This window comes from Bos indicus, chromosome 14 (genome assembly GCF_029378745.1).
Source record: "Bos indicus isolate NIAB-ARS_2022 breed Sahiwal x Tharparkar chromosome 14, NIAB-ARS_B.indTharparkar_mat_pri_1.0, whole genome shotgun sequence".
Taxonomy (NCBI): Eukaryota; Metazoa; Chordata; class Mammalia; order Artiodactyla; family Bovidae; genus Bos; species Bos indicus.
In genome coordinates, this window is record NC_091773.1 from 63,943,370 (window position 1) to 63,961,441 (window position 18,072).

Below are 18,072 nucleotides of genomic sequence, written 5' to 3' on the forward strand. Positions count from 1 at the left end.
CTGAGCATAATTCCAAATCAATCCTTTCTTTAGAGCATCTTGGACTGCCTGGGAACATCAGACATTTCTTTTAGCAACCCTGTGATCATTTTTCTGAGTTTGTTCGTATTCTCATTCTAGGTTTCCTTGGAATTCTAAATGGACTTAACCAAAACCTTTTAATTACCCTAAGAGTTCATAAAACTTGTGGAACTAACCTTCTGACCCTGTATTTTATTTCTGTGCCGTGCACGAATGCCAAATCACTTCAGTCATGTCCGACTCTTTGTGATCCTATGGCCTATATCCTGCCAGACTGTCCATGGGATTCTCCAGGCAAGACTGCTGGAGTGGGTTGCCATTTACTCCCCCAGGGGATCTTCCTGGCCCAACAATCGAACTCCTATACATCTGCATTGGCAGGCAGGTTCTTTTTTATTTTTTTTTAATACTTATTTTTATTTATTTGGCTGTGTAGAGTCTTAGTTGTGGCACGTGGGAACTAGTTCCCTGACCAGGGATCGAACCCACCCCCCCTGTTTTGGGAGCACAGAGTCTTAGCCCCCGGACCACCAGGGAATTCCCTGGCAGGCAGATTCTTCACCACTGAGCCACCTGGGAACATACCAATCTTTTCTCAACAGTTATTAGCAAATAGATAAAACGCTGCTGCTAAAGAAGTTTCCAACAAAATGGGTATGTTTTATTTAAGTAACCTTCTGTTAGTAAGTAGCAAAACCAAATCTAGAACTCCAGGATCTCTGACTCGAGTCTGTGCTATTAACTATCATTTTAGTTTAGCGGTTATTTCTCTTGCTATTCCTTTATGCTGAAAAAAATTCAACAGACAAGAATTCTTTGTACTTCCTTTCCCAATTACTTTAATGGATAACAACTTTTAAAAACAGAGTCAGAGATCACTGAAGTGATGTCAGAATCATGATCAGAGTCCTTCTTTTCTCTATCCTTTTGAACAACTAAGCAGACCACAAGAGAACAGAAGTGCCTCCGCACATTACACCAAAGGACACACCAGCCCGCCTGTGCAGAGATGACAGGTTTTTAGTAGGCTGTGCCTCCAAGGGGTATGGTGAACCTACCCTGCCCGCCACCACTTGCCATGGATTGGGGGTAAAAGAGCCTGGAGGGTGAAAAACCAGGTGGATGGTGGGTATCCACCAGCAAGAGAGAGCTTGTGGAAGTCTAGCCTGCCTCGGGAGATTCCAGCCTGCCATCAAAGCAGCATAGACACAGAGAGAAGTTTGGGAGAGGGAAGAACTCACACGGGCGGCCCCTTTCCCAAGGAGGGCACAGCAAGGGGCTGGGCTTTTTTTGTGACAGCAGTGGTCGCCTCTAAGGCAGAGGAGGTGGAAAGTCATGACCTCACTCATGGAGGAGGTAGGTGGAGAGCAAAAGTGATGAATGAATGCCCGGCTACCACAGTTGTGCAGGGTTTAGCTGGAGAAACCCATGTCTCCAGCAGCACCAGATTGCTGAAGACGGACCTCCATGACTGGAGAGGGAAGAGAAAGGTAAGGATATGAAAGAGTTAAAGAAATGCACTTCCTGTCTGTTTAAGGACTTCAGCAGGTCTACCCACAAACCTCTGAGAGTATTCCACTCAAGGCTCCCTCCACCAGGCTGTGGGTACACTCATTGCTCCAAGTGCCAAACCCGCCTACACCCCAGTCTACTGCCAACTCCTTGTCCACATTCCTGAATCCATCGCAGGACCCAGCTCCAGTACACACACAGGTGCCCAGATACAGGTCAAGTTCAGTGAGCAAGAAAGAAAGTCACAAACTTGAGCTTTAGAGCCACAGTCTGAAATACAAAAGAAAGGACTAATAGCCAGCCTGTTGAACTCCAAAAACCAAAGAGAACATAAAAGCTTGGTTAAGAATGTAGGTGGTGCTCCATCACTCTGTCATGTCTCTTTGCAACCCTATGGAGTGTAGACCACCAGGCTCTTCTGTCCCTGGAATTTTCCAGGCAAGAATGCTAGAGTGGGTTGCCATTTCCTCCTCCAGGAGATCTTCCCAACCCAGGGATCAAACTTGTTTCTCTTATGTCCCCTACATTGGCAGGCAGATTCTTTAACCACTGTGTACCTGGAAAGCTAAGAAGGTAGCTGCTGCTTCAATTGCAAAAGCAAGAGCACATACCTACAAACGTGAATACTTAAGTCTGGTATCACACAAAAAAATAATTCACCAACTGAACACAAGACACACAAGATTGCAATCTAACTGATAATTTAAAATCGCTTTAATGAAGAAATTCAATGAGCTACAAGAAAAGGGGCTTCCATGGTGGTTCAGTGGTTAAAAGTCTGCCTTGCCCTGCAGGGGACACCGGTTGGATCCCTAGTCTGTAAAGGTCCCACATGCTGCTGAGCACCTAAGCCCAAACACCACGACTACTGAGCCTGGACTCTAAAGCCTGCAAACTGCAACTACTGAGCCCATGTGCTGGAGCTCCTGAAGGCTGTGTGCCCTAGAGCCCATGTTCCCCCTCAAGAGAAGCCACTGCGATGAGAAGTTTGCGCACTGCAACTAGAGAGGAGCCCTTGCTCACTGCAACAAAAGAAAACCTGTGTGCAGCTACGAAGACCCAACACAGCCAAAAATAACTAAAATTATATATATACACATATGGAAACTCAGATAATTCAATGAAATCAGGAATAAAATTAATGAACAGCAGTTTTTAAAATTTTTATATTTTTGTTATATTTTTTATATTTTAAATTTATTTTTTATTTTAAAATATAATTTTATTTTTATTTTATATTTTTTATTTTTATTTTATAATTGTATAGTTGATTTACAGTGTTGTATTAGTTTCATGTGTACAGCAAAGTGGTTCAATTACAGAAGGAATTCTTTAACAAAGAGGTTTAAATTATAAGAAAGAACCAAACGAATTCTGGAGCTGAAGAATTAAATAGGTGAAGAATGCAATAGAGAGTATCAGTAATAGGACAGACCAGACAGAAGAGAGAATAAGTGACTTGGAGAATAAAAATATAAAAATAATTCAGTTAAAAGAGAGAACTTAGATCTAAAAAGAGTAAAAAAAAAAAAAAAAAAAAAAAAAAAAGACCCTGTGAGAGCTATTGAATTCAATATGAAAGGTAAGATTAACTGGTGTACCAGAAAGAGGAGAGAGAGAGAAGACATTATTTAAAGAAAAGGTGAGAACTTCCCAGAATTTGGACAAACATACCACAAAGCTAATAGAACAGCCTATTACTTCAATGCAAAAAGACCTTCCCCAACACACATTACACTGAAACTTAAAAATCAACTATAAAGAATCTTAAAGGCAGTCTGAGAGGAGAAAAAGGTAACCAACAAAGGAACCCCCATTAGACTAGCCGTGGATTTCTCAGCAAAACTCTACAGGCCAAGAGTGAGTGAAATGACATATTCAACATGAAAGATAAAAAATGCCATCCAAGAATACTTCATCAAGCAAAGTTATCCTTCAGATATGAAGAGAAATACTGTCCTACACAAAAGCTGAGGGAGTTTACCACCACCAGACCCACCTTGCAAGAAATGCTGAAAAGAGTTAAGTTGAAATTAATATGCTAATTAGAAACATCAAAACATACAAAGTATACAATATTCTGGTAAAGGTGAAAAAGAATTAGAAAACTCAGTATTAGAATGGTGTGTTAGCCATTTAGCTATAGTATAAACATTAAAGGAAGAGAATATTTTAAAATAGCTACTATAATTAGTTAATGAATATATAGCATAAAAAAGCCAAATTATAACATCAAAAATATAAGAGGAGAGGAGCATATAGACATACAAAGGTAATTGCTATCAGTATAAAATGGCCTATTTTATCTATGCAGTGTTTTAAGTGAGCCTTATGGTCAAGGCTATGGTTTTTCCAGTGGTCATGTATGGATGTGAGAGTTGGACTGAAGAAAGCCAAGCGCTGAAGAATTGATGCTTTTGAACTGTGGTGTTGGAGAAGACTCTTGAGAGTCCCTTGGACTGCAAGGAGATCCAACCAGTTCATTCTGAAGGAGATCAGCCCTGGGATTTCTTTGGAAGGACTGATGCTAAAGCTGAAACTCCAGTACTTTGGCCACCTCATGCCAAGAGTTGACTCATTGGAAAAGACCCTGATGCTGGGAGAGATCAGGGGCAAGACGAGAAGGGGATGACAGAGGATGAGATGGCTGGATGGCATTACCGACTCGATGGCATCACCAAGTCGATGGATGTGAGTTTGAGTGAACTCCGGGAGATGGTGATAGACAGGGAGGCCTGGCGTGCTGTGATTCATGGGGTTGCAAAGAGTCGGACATGACTGAGCTACCGAAAAAAAAAAAAAAAAATGGTAAACACAAAGCAAAAAATCTGGTGTAGATTCAGGAAACAAAAGGAGAGAGGACACCACCATGGAAAATCACCAGTTGACAAATGCAGGCAGAAAGGGAGGGGAAAAGAAACAATGGAGATACAAAATAGCCAGAAGTCTAATAATAAGATGGCAGTAGTAGGTCTTTATATATCAATAATTCCTCTAAATATAAGTGTGCTGAATTCACCAATTAAAAGGCCAAATGGCTGGATAAATTAAAAAAAAAAAAAAACAAGACCCAAATATGTTTACTGCCTGAAGAAGATTCATCTTCAGCTGTAAAGACACGGGCTCAAAGTGAAGGGATGGAGAAAGAGATTTCGTGTAAGTGGAGACCAAAAGAAAACAAGGGTAGTCACATTTATATCAGACAAAACAGACATTAAATCAAAGCCAGTAATGAGCAGACTCAAATAAAATTATAAATAAAAAAGGAGATGTTATAGCTGATTGCTATAGAAATACACAGGATCATGAGAGACTACTATGAAAAGTGATATGTCAACCAATTAGACAACCTAGAAGAACTGGATAAACTTCTTTAAATACACAGCCTATTGAGACTGAATCAGAAGTAGAAAATCTGAACAAATAATAATAAGTAAAGAGATTGAATTGATAATCAAAACCTCCCAACACAGAAAACCCCAGAACCAGAGAGCTTCACTGCCAAATTCTACCAAACATTTAAAGAAGAATTTATGTCAATCATTTTCAAACTCTTTCAAAACATGAAGAGGAGGGAATGCTTCCAAACTCATCCTCCAAGGCCAGCTTTACGCTGACACCAAAGCCAGATAAGAACACTATAAGAAAACTCTTAGGTCAATATTCTTGATAAACATAGATGCAAAAATTCTCAACAAAATAATCAGCAAACTGATTTCACGAACATATTAAAAGGATTAACATGAGCAAGTAGGATTTATCACTGAGATGCAAGAATGTTTCAACATATGTAAAACAATAAGTAACACATCATATTAAAAGAATGAATGATAAAAATCACTTGTTCATCCCCCTAAAGAAAAAAACACTTGACAAAATACACATCCTTTCAAGACAAAAATCCCATGACGCAGCAATTCCACTTCTGAGTATATACCAGCTGAGAGGCACTGAGACGTCCTGTGATAAAGCTTTATTTGCCTACCTTGAAGCACTGACTTGAGGGGCAGGCACCTGTTGGGGTTCTCTCTGGGAATGGACATGGGTGGGTGTCATCTTTGCTCTCTTCTGCCTCACATCAGCTTGCTGGAATCTCTGGGAAAGGAGCTTGTCCCCTCCTTGAATGTTGCTTTTTATGGCTGCCACCAGGGACACCTTTGAGGTTGGCTGGCTTTGGTGACCCGTCAGGCTTACACTGGCAGGTCCCATTGGCATGTAACCCATGGAGAAAGTGTTCTTAATTGGCTGCCACTCCCTGGGCACAAGAAGCAACAGACCAAGGCATCGAGTCCTACTATGAAAGCAGCCTACTAGCTTATCTTGATAGCGGTGTCCTAAAGGGCAGGCTTCTAATGAAACACACACATGTGAGGGTCCACTGTAATCCTCTGCAGAGACTCCAAGTGTGGGCACTGTCTTCATGCTGTCCCTCTGCCATGCTCCAGAGTGCCAGTATCTCCTGGAGAGTAATGTGCACACGTATCTGGTGCCCTGGCTTTTTGTGGCTGCTGCCCAGAGGCTGCCATTGATCACTGAGCTCTGATGGCCAGTGGGGCTTGTGTTCCTTGTCCCCTGCTAATGCTAAGTCGCTTCAGTCGTGTCCGACTCTGTGCGACCCCATAGACGGCAGCCCACCAGGCTCCGCCATCCCTGGGATTCTCCAGGCAAGAATACTGGAGTGGGTTGCCATTTCCTTCTCCAATGCATGAAAGAGAAAAGTGAAAGTGAAGTCGCTCAGTCGTGTCCGACTCTTATCGACCACATGGACTGCAGCCCACCAGGCTCCTCCGTCCATGGGATTTTCCAGGCAAGAGTACTGGAGTGGGGTGCCATTGCCTTCTCTGTCCTCGTCCCCTGGGACTGTAACAAATGGCGAGACAGTTCTGGGCTGGCTACCATGCCCAGGGCACTAAGCAGACAAGCAGTCTGAAACACACTCCCACACTTTCTGTGAAAGAGACCTATTTGCTTATCCTGGAGCTTCAACCTTACAGGCAGGCTTCGAGTTTGACACACATTTAGGAGCCTGCTCGGGCTCTAGGGATGAGGTCAGCGGATAGTATTTTTCATGCTCTTTACCCTGCTCCAGGCTACCAGTATCTCCTGAAAGGAACTAGCATACTCCTCTGTTGCCTTGGTTTTTGTGACTACCACCAGAGAACATCTCCAGATCACCTGGATCTGGTGGCCAGTGGGACTTATGTGTGCAGTTCCACAGGTCTGTATATGTCTGCATACTTTAGAAGCTGCTACTTGGGGGTCTAGCTTTCAATCATCCTGAATCTAGGTACCAAATAAGACCTGTCCCTTTGGAGTACTGACAGGTCTTGACATACGCTCAACTACTGGGAGCTACAAAAAATAAAATAGGCTGCTTGGACAATCACAAAGTTTTGAGAGACAACTAAAAGAGGGCAAAGTCAAATGATAAGGCTCATCCACTACACAAGATTATTCCAAGACAAAGAGAGGTGGGGTCTTTTATCTAATACATAGAAACTAACACAGAAGGTCAAGGAAAATGAAAAACCAGAAAAAAGTTCCAAAAGAAAGAACCAGATAAAACCTCAGAAAAAGCCATTAATGAAATAAGAAAAGTGATTTATCTTATAAAGAGTTCAAAATAATGATCATAAAGGTGCTTACCAAATTCTTGAGAAGAATGGATGAATACAGTGAGAATGTCAACAAAGAGATAGAAAATATAGCTTTCAGCTCTAGAGTCATAAGAACTAAGTGGAAGAAGCAGCAAATGTGCATGCTGAAGTGCCAAAGAAGAAAGATGCAGAGGTTCAAGTACATGTGTACACCTATGGAAGCCACAGGAGCAGAAACAAGGGAAGCCAGAGGCCAGGGCTGCTGGTACAAATTGTTGGACTGCAATGCCTACTGTCTAGAATTTGTCTTAAAGGATCTAGAACACCTATGGCCACCCCAATTACCTAGACCACCTTTGAGAGGCCCACCTTGCTCATATCAAACTGGCTCAAATCAAAGGACATTTTGGTCCTTTGTCCTGGACCTGTGACATTCTGGACTAGTTCTGTTCTCAGCCGTGGCTGAATGTAATATGTGTATAATAGGTCATCTCTTTTGAAAAAATAAAAAATTATTTTTAAAGAATATGTAAGATAGAACCAAATATAAATTATGGGGCTGAAGAATGTAATAACTCGACTGAAAAATACACTAGAGGTGGAGGTGTTCAACAGCAGACTAGATGAAGAAGAATCAACGAACTCAAAGACAAGAAAGTGGAACTTACCCAAGCAAAGGGGAAAAAACGATAGCGTAAGATTAAGGGACTTATGGGACAATATCAATCAGACCAATGTGTATATTATAGGGATCCCAGAAGAACGGGAGAGAAAAGGGAGAAGAAAACGTATTTGAAGAAATAATAGCTGAAAACTTCCCATGCCTGGAAAAGGAAACAGAAATCTAGATTCAGGAAGCTCAGAGAGTTCCAAAAATGATGAGCCCTAGAGAGCAACACCAAGATGTATTATAATTAAATTATCAAAGTTAAACAAAGTAACAAAGATAGAGTCTTAAAATAAGCAAGAGAAAAACAACTTGTCATATTCAAGGGAACCCCTACAAGATCATCAGTAGATTTTAACAGAAGCTGGAGGGCCAAAAAGAATGGCCTAATATATTTAAGTGCTGAAAGAGAAAAAAAAAAAAAAGAACTTGCCAACTAGTAATACTTTACTTGGCAGAGTTGTCACTCAGAACTAAAGGAAAAGTAAAAATTCCTCCAGGAAAGCAAAACCTAAAGGAACTTATCATTACTACAAAGTCCTTCATCTTCATCACTAAGATGAAGCAACTGGTGCTAAAGAGCAAGAGGAAAATACATCAAAGTGTAAATCTCACGGTAAAGGTGAATATACAGTAATATTCAGAATAATCTAATGTTGTAAAGGTGGTAGGTTAGTTACTAACAAAGCTAGTATGAAGGTTAAAAGACAAAAGTAGTAAAAATTACTGTAACTACAATATTTTTTAAAGAGAAATACAAGATAAACAATGTAAAATGTGACATCAAAAGTAAAAGACGGGGGCCGGGGAGGTATAGAATAAGAATGTAGACCTCCAGAATGTGTTCAAACTTAAGTTGCTATCAGCTTAAAAAAGACTGTTGTAAGCTGTTATTTGTAGGCATAACAGTAGTCACAAAGCAAAAACTTATAGTAAATACGCAAAGGAGAAAAAATCTAAGCATACCACTACAGAAAAACCATCAAATCACAAAAGAAAGCAAGAGAAGAAAGGAACAGCAACAAAACAGTTAATAAAATGGAAACAAATACATACCTATCAATAGTTAAATGTAAATGATTGAATTCTCCAATCATAAAACAGAACGGCTGAATGGACAATTTACAATTGCGTCAAAAATAATAAAATAACTAGGAATAAATTTAACTAAGGTAGTGAAAGACACGTACACCAAAAATGACAAGACATAGAGAAAAAAATTGAAGAAGACACAAATAATTATCCTTTTAAGATGTCTATACTACCCAAAGCAACCTACAGATTCAATGCAATCCCTATAAAAATTTTAATGGCATTTTTCACAGAAATAGAAGAAACAGTTCAAAAACTTTTATGGAGCTAACACACACACACATGCACCAAATCGTCAAAGCAATCTCGAGAAACAACAAAACTAGCGATAGCCTGTGCTCTGACTTCAAAGGATCACAAAGACCTATAGTCAACACATTATGTGTCTATGTTTATGCCAAAACCAAAGATCAACAGAACAGAACTGAGAGCCCAGAAATAAACCCAGGTGTATATGGCCAATCTATGTAGGGCAATGGAGACAAGAGTATACAGGGGGGAAAGGACAGTGTCTTCTATAAATAGTATTGGGAAAACTGAACCGTTCCACGCAAAAGAATAAAACTGGACCATAAGACTGAAACCGTAAAATTCCTACTGGAAATCAGGTGGTAAGCTCCTTGACTTTGGTCTTCCTTCAATATGGCAAAGGAGACAATTAACAAGATGAAAAGGAAACCTATAAAGTGGGAGAAAATATTTGTAAATCATATCTGATAAGAGGTTACCACTCAAAATATATAAAGAATTCATATATGCATACAAGTGGAAATTTGCACATGTATATAAAAATACAGAAAGTATTATAATAAATCAAATGTTCCCATCACCCACTTTCAACACTTACTGACACTTAGTCAATTTTGTGTCCTCTACCTTTCCCTGAAACCTGAAATAAAATCAGATTATTTTGAAGCAAACTTTTTTTTACTTTTAAAAATTTATTTATTTTTAACTGGAGGATAATTGCTTTACAATATTGTGTTGGTTTCTGCCATATATCAACATGAATCAGCCATAGGCATATATATTTGAAGCACACTTCTAACAGTATATCACTTTACCTGTAATTATTTCAGAGGGTATCTATAAAAAAGACTCTTAAAATAACCACAATGCCATCATCCAGCTAAAAGAAATGAACATTAATTCTTTAATACATAAAATATCCAGTCAGTATTCTTGTTTCTCCAATTGTTGAACTTTTATTTGTGTGTGTGTGTGGGTTTGAGTTTGCTTTTGTTTGTCTTTTGGTAACAGCTTGTCTGTCTGAATCAGGATTTAAATAAGTTCAATTTATTGGTCTTGGGTGACATGTCTCTGACACATCTCTTACTGTCCTTAGTTGCTCAGTCACGTCTGACTCTTTGTGATCCCATGGGCTATAGCCCACCAGGCTGCTCTGTCCATGGGGATTCTCCAGGCAAGAATACTGGAGTGGGTTGCCATGCCCTCCTACAGCGGGCCTTCCCAACCCTGGGATAGAGAACCCATGTCTCCTTCATTGCAGGCGGATTCTTTACCAAAGTCGTTCAGTCGTGTCCAACTCTTAGCGACCCCATGGACTGTATAGTCCCATGGAATTCTCCAGGCCAGTATTCTGGAGTAGGTAGCCTATCCCTTCTCCAGGGGATCTTCCCAACACAGGGATTGAATCCAGGTCTCTTGTTTTGCAGGCGGATTCTTTACCAGCTAAGCCACAAAGGAAGCTCAAGAATACTGGAGTGGGTAGCCTATCCCTTCTCCAGTGGATCTTCCAGACCCAGGATTTGTATCTCTTAAGCCCCTCTGAATTTAAAGTTGCCTCCTACTGACCACTTGTGATACTAGGCACTTTTTCCTTGCTTATTCACCACTCCTGTGTGTATCTTATTTTGTGAAATATCTGTTCAAGTCTTTTGCCCAAGTTTTTAAAAACTGGGTTTCTCACCTTTTTATTGAGATACAGAAGTTCCTTATTTAGTCTGAACACAAGCCCTATGTATGTGTGTGTGAAATATTTTCTCGAGTTCTGTGACTTATCTATTCATTCTCTTGAAAGTGAAAGTGAAGTCACTCAGTCGTGTCTGACTCTTTGTGACCCCATGGACTGTCGCCTATCAGGCTCCTCCGTCCAGGCAAGAGTACTGAGTGGTTGCCATTACCTTCTCTAGGGGATCTTCCCGACCTAGGGATCAAACCCGGGTCTCCCGCATTGTAGGCAGATGTTTTTACCGTCTGAGCCACCAGGGAAGTCCATGAAGTTCAATATATAAAGTTTTTCTTTCTTCATGCTATCTGGGTCCTTCTCTGTACTCAGTAAAGGTATTATATTTAATATTACTAAATTCCTTTATGATTGTTGGAGCAGGGTGATGAAGGTCACTGATTAGCAAAGTCTTAGAGGCTAAGATGGTAAATTATGGCATTTAAAAAATAGAGGTGTAGTTAACACATTAGTTTTAAGTGTACAATGATTCAATATTTGTATATACTGAGAATTGAGCACAATTGTTGCTAGTTAACATCCATCACCACAGGTAGTTATAATTTTTCTTGCGACAAGAACTGAGATCTTCTCTCTTAGCAACTTTCAAGTATATAATACACTGTTGTTAACTGCAGTCACTATTGTATACATCTCCATGACTTATTTTATCACTAGAAATTTGTACCTTTCGATTCTGTTCACTCGTCTTGCCTGTGGCATGTTTTCAAAAAATGTCTGTATTATTTTGTCCTCTCACTTATTCTAAAAATAACAGCTCCTCTTAAAAATGATTCAAAATAAAGCAGAAAGTAAAAGTCCTTCATTACTGGGTGTGTGTGGGGGGTTGGTATTGGGGATGAGGAGCTATGAAGTAAAACTTAGAAATATCTATTACATCCTAAACGAATGATTTTTTACACTTTCAAGCAAAAAATCTTGACCTGATCAAATCAAAACAATCACGCCCATGTTCAAGGCCCCAAATCAAAATACGCCCGACCGTGGAGCACCTAGATTTAAATGTCCCGTTACTCTGCTGAGTGTACTGGTTTTTAAGCTTTTTACTTGGAAACAATCACAAGTTAAAGAAAAGTTAAAAATGTAATATGAAGAAAACATTTTTCTAAACCATGTATGAGTTGGTTGCCAACCTGATTGCCCCTTTCCATAAAGCTGCTGCTGCTGCTGCTAAGTCGCTTCAGTCGTGTCTGACTCCGTGCGACCCCAGAGACGGCAGCCCACCCGTCCCTGTGATTCTCCAGGCAAGAACCCTGGAGTGGGTTGCCATTTCCTTCTCCAATGCATGAAAATGAAAAGTGAAAGTGAAGTCACTCAGTCGTGTCCGACTCTTAGTGACCCCATGGACTGCAGCCTACCAGGCTCCTCCGTCCATGGGATTTTCCAGGCAAGAGTACTGGAGTGGGGTGCCATCGCCTTCTCTGTTCTGTAAAGCAGTTCCTGTTTTCTATGAAAGGACATTTTCCTACAGAAGTGTAATATCACTATCTGTAGTATTGATGCATTATGGCCATCCAGCCCTCAGATCCCATGTAAGTTTCTCCAATTGTTTCACTGACGTCCTTTATAGCAGAGGATCTAGTTTAAAAGCATGTGTTACATTGAGTTGTCATGCCCTTTTGTCTTCTTCAACTTGGGGCAGTTTCTCAGTCTGTTCTCAGCTTTCCTGACCTGGATGCTTTGGGACCCGACAGCATAGCCCTCAAATCAGATGTATCTGAGGTCTCCTTTCTGTGAGATTGAGAGTGTATGTATTTTTGGTGGGATTGTCACAGAACTGGCACTGCTTTCTTCCCATCACATCCTGCCACTTGGCCCCAGTTTCCATTTGTCCCATGACTGATGATGTGCAGTTTCAACACCTAAGTTGGTATCTGACTCTCTAAAGTTGATATTTTCCCCTTTGTATTTAATAATATTTTGTAAGAAGCATTTTGAAACTATGTACATACCCGATTTCTCCTCACACGTTCCATTTATTCACTGACTCATTCTTATCTGTGTGCAGACATGGTTCCCTACTTTATTCAACAGGTTGTAATCTGTTAGTCTCATTATTAATTATTATATGCCAACTGTCTATCACGTGACCAGAGGCAGTCCCTTCAAGCTGGCTTATGTATCCTTTTGTTCCCGTTATTTTTTGAGCACTTTCTTGGTTGGGGAAGGTTTTCTTATCTTCTGTTCCAGCCCTAAATTGAGCCTTTTTCTCTAAAGAACCCTGGTTTCTTTTAGTGGAAAACAGCATTTATAAACCGAGACTTGGGTGTATATATTATATATATGCTTGTATATTTTAAGAGGGCTTCTGCTCTTAAGCTGTCTCAGTGAAAAGTGCAAGGGAATATACCGAAGGCCTGTGAATTAGAGTATGCATTTTTAACAAAACCCCTGGCTGATTCATGCGTGCATTAAAGTTTCAGGAGCACTGCCCACCAACCGAGTAATGACTGCCGTGTCCTAACCAGCTGTTGGCGTGCCAGCTGTCACAGCTCCATCTAAGGCATCAGGAAGGAGGAAGGAGGCAGAAGGACTCACCCCCTGTTGCCTCACTTTCCTTTAATCCCAGAAAACCCTTGTGGCAATGCTGCTAACTTCTTGCTTAGAACTTAGTCACATGGTTGCATGCAAGGGAGCAGGAAAATCTAGTTTTTCAATTGGGCCCAGTGTCACCTGGGATAAAACTAGTGATCTGTTTCTAGGGATGGAAGATGAACGATGGGTACTGGGGAGGTTACAGGAACCTGCCCCTCTGGCTGATTTGGTTGTCTCTCTGTGTGCTCTCAGCATGAGGGGAAGGCGTTGGTAGCAGGAGCTGACACTGGGCACAGCTGCCCATCACCCACTTGTGGACAGCAAGGAGGTCATCATGGCCAACTCAGAGACAAAGCACAAAGGTAAAATCAGTCTTTTATTTACCACTGAACCACTGGGGAAGCCAAGTCTTTATTTAGGCTCGGCTTCCCCAGTGGCTCAGTGGTAAAGTATCTGCCTGCAATACAGGAGGCACAGGTTTGATCTCTGGGTCGGGAAGATCCCCTGGAGAAGGAAATGGCAACCCACTCGAGTATTCCTGCCTGGGAAATCCCATGGACAGAGGAGCCTGGCGGGCTACAGTCCAGGGGGTTGTAAGAGTCAAACATGACTTAGTGACTAAACAGTAACGATAGTAACCATCGCGTCTGTCCACCTCACCTTCTGCCTGGCCCCAGGATGGAGCGAGGGGCAGATTTCAGGGACCAGCAAGGTAAACCAGAAAGCATGGGCTGCAGAGTTTAGCACAGAGTCTTAGCTGGGAGACTCTAGAAACCAAACCCCTAGATTCAAACCCCGGCAACAGCACTTACCAGCTGTTGGGCTTTCAGTAAGTTACATCTCCTTGCTAGACCTCAACGGCCTCCTCTTAAAAAGAATGAGCACAGACCAACCTCACAGGTTCTTGTAACAATGTGATGGAAAAACCCACAATAACAATAATGATAATAATAATGCACAGCTCTTGGAGTGCCTGGCCCACATGAACTCTACACGAACAAAAGTTATTATTACTGAGCAGAACTACCACGAGCAAAGACGTGACCTTCCTGAAGACAGCTGCCAAGTCTGACGGTGGATTTGGGTCCAGAGGCCTGCCACACAGGAAGTAAGAAAACCACCACTTGGAACTGCTGGTTATTTACTTAATACTGTCATCCAATATTCCCACCAGCTTAGAGAAGGCAACCAGCTTCACTGACTATTTAACACCCTTGTGACAAATCCCCAGGACTTTCCTGCCTGTTGTTATTTTATGGCGCAGTATCTTTTCTTTCCATGAGCTTGGTTTCCCTTCTTGACTATTAGAACTGCATTTTTTTTTTTTTGGAACAACACTTAAGCAAACAAAAAACCAACGTGCTAGATAGAGCGTTTGGCCTTACACTCATCTTCTCCACAGCAAAGCCTGCAGCCGCCACTGTCCCTTCACAAGGACTTAGTGAACGCTGGCAAATCCACATTTGTCACTGGATACGTGAAAAGGGACACTATCATTTTCTTAGACAAACATCCTGGGCAATCTGGTTTCTTTTACTTTGTCATTAACAACCGGTTTTGCTGAGGGCCTTAGGGGACCTTGAATGACCAGTTATTATTTCAACCTCCTCACTAGCTTATCATTTGGATTTGTCATTCTAACATATTTGCCAATGGCTTCCAGGTATCATTGAAAGAAATTCCTAAGATAAACAAAGAGCATTTTTTTTCTTTTCTTTTCTGAGACCTGCGTCTCCATAATAGGGAGTTGAAGAATGTCAACAAGTTTTGTGAGCAGGTGTTTATGCAAAGCTAGGACTCAATGTCCCCGGCAGCCTCTGTTGAGCCCTTTTGGCCACTTCCCAGTTTGGCAGAAACAGTTGCAAGTAATCCCTTTGCCTCTTTAACCTATGATTTATTTAAACTGAGACCTAAATGACACCTGGTTGGCCACCTCATGGACCAGAGAAGTGAGAAGAGTAACAGCGCCCCCTACAGGTGTGTGCCCGTGACAGTGAACTGCTGCTGCTGCTAAGTCGCTTCAGCCGTGTCTGACTCTGTGCGACCCCATAGACGGCAGCCCACCAGGCTCCTCTGTCCCTGGGATTCTCCAGGCAAGAATGCTGGAGTGGGTTGCCATTTCCTTCTCCGTGACAGTGAACTAGAAACCTCTCCTAGGGCCCCTTGAAGCAACAGGGTTCTGTCCCCTGTATCTGGCCTGATGGCAAGTGCAAACTGGTGATTAATGGTGACAGTAAGTGTGGTACTGATTGCCAGCGTCTCCAGGAGCCGGGAGACTGGGCGCTCCATGCTATCTCTGTGGTGGGCTGTGGCAGCTACAGCTGGGGTCTTTCCAGCCAGTTTCCCCCCTCCTCTTCCCCGTTCCCTCCTCCTCCACTGCAGATGAATCTAGCGGGTTTGACACCCTGTCCACAGGGTAGAGTTATGACCCAGCCAGGGCAGTCTTGGATCTGCCTCCCTTTGGCCATGGTTGAGCAAGCTGGAAATCTGTATGTCATCTATAATACCAACCGCCTGCTCACCAGCTATATCAAAGCTGTCAAGGCCTGCCAAACTCACCGCCGACATTTCTTTCTTGCCCATCTCTCTGGTCATCCTAATCCCAGCTGTCACTGTCTCTCTCCCAAACCACTGTCTAGCTTCTAACTGAAGTTCCCACATCCATCTGGGCCACCTCCATCTAGTCTACGGCAGCTAGAGTCTTTCTTTCAAAGGTCAAATATGGGACTTCCCAGGTGGTCCAGAGGTTAAGAACTCGCCTGCCGATTCGGGGACATGGGTTTGATCCCTGGTCCAGGAAGATGCCACATGCTGCCGGGCAAGTAAGCTTGGGCACCACAACTACTGAGCCCAGGTGCTGTCGAGCCCCACAACAAGAGGAGCCACCGTAATGAGAAGGCCACACACCACAGCTGGAGGGTAGCCCCTGCTCATGACAACTAGAGAAAGCCCATGCTCAGCAAGGAAGACCCCGCAAAACAAAAATAAAATATGTAAACAAAGAAAAGGACAAATATGATTGTGTCACTCCACCCATATCCTGTGTCTATCCTGGCTTCCCATGGCTTTAGGACAGAGATAAAAAAATTTTTTTTTTAAATACTTATTTGGCTACATCAGGTCTTAGTTGTAGCATGCGGGGTCTTTCTTGGACCATGCGTGATTGGTCCTAGTTACGGAGTGGGGGCTCCAGACCTTACGGGCTCCAGTAGTTGCCGTGTGCAAGCTTCGTTGCTCCACAGCACGTGAGATCTTCCCCTAACAAGGGCTGAACCTGAGTCCCCTGCCTGGCAAGGCAGATTCTTAACCACTGGACCACAGGGAAGTTCTGACAAAATGTTCCTAGTGTCATCCACAAGGGACTCCACAGACCGCTCCCTCCCCGTTTTTCCTGTCTTACTTGAACTGCTCTCTGCAGGGTATTGTTCCAGCCACTCAGGACTTCCTGCAGCCCCAGGCCTTCGTATTAAAACACAGCTTTGCATCAACAGCAGTATAACAAGCTGCTCCTTCTACCCTACATACCCTGCAACCTAACTCTTCACCTAGGCTACTCATCCTTTTGATCTTAGCTCGAACATCATTTACTTAGGAAAGCTTTCCCTGACCTCCAATTGGGGTCAAGGCCTCTCGTACAATCTCATAATACCACCGATCTCTTCCTCAACTCCCTGGCCACAGTGCCATCTTGCCCTTGTGGCCGTTCATTTATATTTGTCTCCTCCTCCTGGTGTTGGAGAAGACTCTTGAGAGTCCCTTGGACTGCAAAGAGATCCAACCAGTCCATCCTAAAGGAAATCAGTCCTGAATATTCATTGGAAGAACTGATGCTGAAGTTGAAACTCCAATACTTTGGCTACCTGATGTGAGGAACTGACTCACTGGAAAAGACCCTGATGCTGGGAAAGATTGAAGGCAGGAGGAGAAAGGGGACGACAGAGGATGAGATGATTGGATGGCATCACCGACTCTATGGATATGAGTTTGAGTAAACTCCGGGAGTTGGTGATGGACAGGGAGGCCCGGCGTGCTGCAGTCCTTGGGGTTGCAAGGAGTTGGACACAACTGAGTGACTGAAGTGACTGACTGATCTTGAGCTTCATGACTATGGTGTCATTTTATTCATATTTATTAAATGACTGACAATAAATTGGTCCAAGTGGTGAGCAACCAGGATAGGCTGGGCTGACTGGAGCTTTTCCCTAGATTTCCCAAGTCAAAGGTGGAGGAGAATGGTTCTCTTTTATTTTGGGCTCAGGAGTTACCAGGAGGCAGGCTCTAGGTTGCAGATGACCATCTTCCCTGCCTTATCTGTCTGCAAGATGGAACTTGGCAAGTGGAGAGGAGACACGGTCCTGCCAGCATGGCGTCCCTCGCTCCATCCTCAGGCCCCAAGCTCAGGAATTCTCCCCCTAGTTCTTCAAGCCTCCCCAAGTCATTCCCAGTGGTGAAAGCCAGTAAAACCCCAGGTTGTAAAAGCTGGTTGGGGTTTTGTGACTTGCAACAGAAAGATCTTTGGCTCAGGCAAGTTAACCTGCTGGCGTGAGCCAAGAGACTGAAGAGACATTAAATTAGGATTTTAACAATCAGCCTAAATGCAAGTTAAAATTGTATTCGACATGGCAAATTTTGCCTGCTACAGTTAGATGGCCTGAATCCCC